The 2,500-nt window shown below is 34.6% G+C and overlaps 2 long non-coding RNA genes across 3 annotated transcripts in view; both read right to left on the bottom strand.

Moving 5' to 3' along the window:
- The window catches only part of LOC118764227, a 12,578-nt gene extending 11,421 nt beyond the window's left edge, over positions 1-1,157 (bottom strand). The window contains exon 1 of the long non-coding RNA XR_005000022.1: positions 488-1,157. This is a non-coding gene — a long non-coding RNA (uncharacterized LOC118764227). The remainder of the gene's footprint in view (positions 1-487) is intronic.
- A 217-nt stretch (positions 1,158-1,374) lies between these two features.
- The window catches only part of LOC115214130, a 10,408-nt gene continuing 9,282 nt past the window's right edge, over positions 1,375-2,500 (bottom strand). For both annotated transcript variants that reach the window (XR_003881882.2, XR_003881883.2), the window contains one exon: positions 1,375-1,641. This is a non-coding gene — a long non-coding RNA (uncharacterized LOC115214130). The remainder of the gene's footprint in view (positions 1,642-2,500) is intronic.

The following is a 2,500-nucleotide window of genomic DNA, read 5'->3' as shown; positions in this document are numbered from 1 at the left end:
TATAATGCTTTATTCTGATGTGATGTAATGGTTTCTTACATAGGTTCAGTGTCAGAAATTGTATTGTGGGAAGAAACAGATTGTATCAATCGTTCTACATGAATTATATTTTATTTTACCAACATCAAATCGATGAAAGGCAAATTAGACCATGCTGGGATTTGAACTTAGAACGAAAAGAACCGTCTTTAAAAACTGCGTGTATTTTCTCTGACGCTCTACAGATTAAACTAATTCTCCACCCTTTTTCTATATGTTATAACATCGGCCAATTTATCATTTATTTTATAGCAAGACATACAATTGCACGGAGGGTGTAAAGTTGACTGAATGGAAACTGCATTACAGGTGTTTATTTTATTGATAAGGGAGCTAGGAACGGTTAATGATAGCTCAGATATAGTTTGGAATTATAAATTTAGAACACCAAAGTATTCATCAAGTTTTGTTCTTCTAATTAATTATTCTAATTATCCTATTTTGTTACACACACACACACACACACACACACACACAACATACGCACATATGTACAAGCACATTTAAATCAGGTCTTATGGTCTGTTATTCTTGGGGAAAATTACTGAGGAACAGTCCGAGAAAAAAAAAGGAAAGAAAAGAAAGAAGGACAGGCACTTGAAACAATTCTTGCCGTATTAAACAGTATAATGTAAAATAATATCCGTGAACTTGAAATCTTCTTACAGGTACTTATATACCGACATTCATACCAATGTTCATTTATACACACAATTATACATGTATGTACGAACACGCACACACACACACACACACACACACACACACACACACACACACACACACACACACACACACACACACACACATATATATACGAGTGAGGGAAGAAACGAAAGAAAGTAGCTCTCAGGTCGGAGTTACATATGTTTTTTTTTATAACAGTTTGATTCAACTCCACAAAATTTCAAGTTTCGCGAACGCGTAGAACATCTCATAAGTCATGTAGAGATGAGTCAAACTGATACTCTCTCACTCACTCACTCACTCATTCACTCTCTCTCTTTCTCTCTCTCTCTCTCTCCTCTCTCTCTCTCTATATATATATATATCTATATCTATATATATATATATATATATATATAGATATCTTTGTGTGCGCTGTATATACGTGTGTCGGTGTGTATATAAGTTGGGTATGTAAGTATATATATATATATATATATATACACTTTCGTTTTGTATATGTGTGTGTATATATATATATATATATATATATACACACACATGCATATATATATACATATATATATCTATATCTATATATATGTACATATATATATATATATATATATATATATATATATATATATATATATATATATATTATATAGTGTATTACACATACATATACGTATTAATCCTGTGTTGAACAGATTATTTGATTATATAATCCTTAATAAGTATCTTCTAGATATTGCCGGTGACATCTTAAAGGAATGTGTGTTGGTGTGAATAAAGAAGTAAACAGAAAAAAAAAAATAATAAATGTCTTCCTGTGGACATTACAGTTTGACATAGGTAGATGTGGACGGTTCGTTCAATGAAGACAACCAACTGCAGAAATATGTAGCACTCAGATCACCGTAACAAAGTTCATATCTGAAATATTGAGAAAAGAAAAAAGAATGAAACTTTGTTATTTTGATTCCCACCGAATATATAATGAACGAGTCGATACAAGTGAACGAGAAAAATTTAGAAGAATTGCTTTTTTTTTTTTTTAAGTTTCAGCTCAGGGCTGCGGCCATGCTGACGCACCGCCGTTTTGCGCCACACTGTTATTACTAGGAGCCTCCTCTAATATGTGGCACTTGATGAAGAATGGAGTTTGATATAGCTACCCCCATTTGCACCTCTTGCCGTGAGGTAGGCTCATCTGGGACTCTCGACAGGAAGAGGTCCAGCTTTGATTTAAAAACCTCTACATCTACTTTGTGCAAGTTCCTCAGAATCTTTGGGAGAATATTAAAAAGCTGTGGGTCCTTGAAACCCAGGCTGTTGCAGTAACTGGTCCTGAAGCGTGATAGCATTGCTGGGATCTTTGGCACCATGCAGTGTCGTCCCGTTCTGGTATTGGTGTAGCTTTCAATGCCAAAATTTGGCACAATTCCTTCCAGGATCTTCCAAATATATATTATTGCATACTTCTCACGTCTTCTCTCCAAGATTTCAAGAAATATTTATTCGTTCCACGTAGTATGTTGTTGTTTCATCACAGATATTCGGTTTTTCATCCAGAACACTTACAGTCAAATATGTTCTTTAATAGAATTCGTTTTATTTTTGGCATAAGGTCAGCGATTTTCAAAGGAGTGGGTAAGTATTTGGCCGGTACATTGTTTTATCGACCCAGAAAAGATGAAAGGCAAATCGATCTCAACGAAGGAGAGGAAAAATAAAAATACAGGGGCCTGATCGGCCGCTATCGGTTTGTGCCGGTTGTCATCGAGACATCAGG

The sequence above is a fragment of the Octopus sinensis genome, linkage group LG7 (genome assembly GCF_006345805.1).
Source record: "Octopus sinensis linkage group LG7, ASM634580v1, whole genome shotgun sequence".
NCBI classification, from domain to species: domain Eukaryota; kingdom Metazoa; phylum Mollusca; class Cephalopoda; order Octopoda; family Octopodidae; genus Octopus; species Octopus sinensis.
This window is presented reverse-complemented; position numbering and strand designations above follow the sequence as displayed.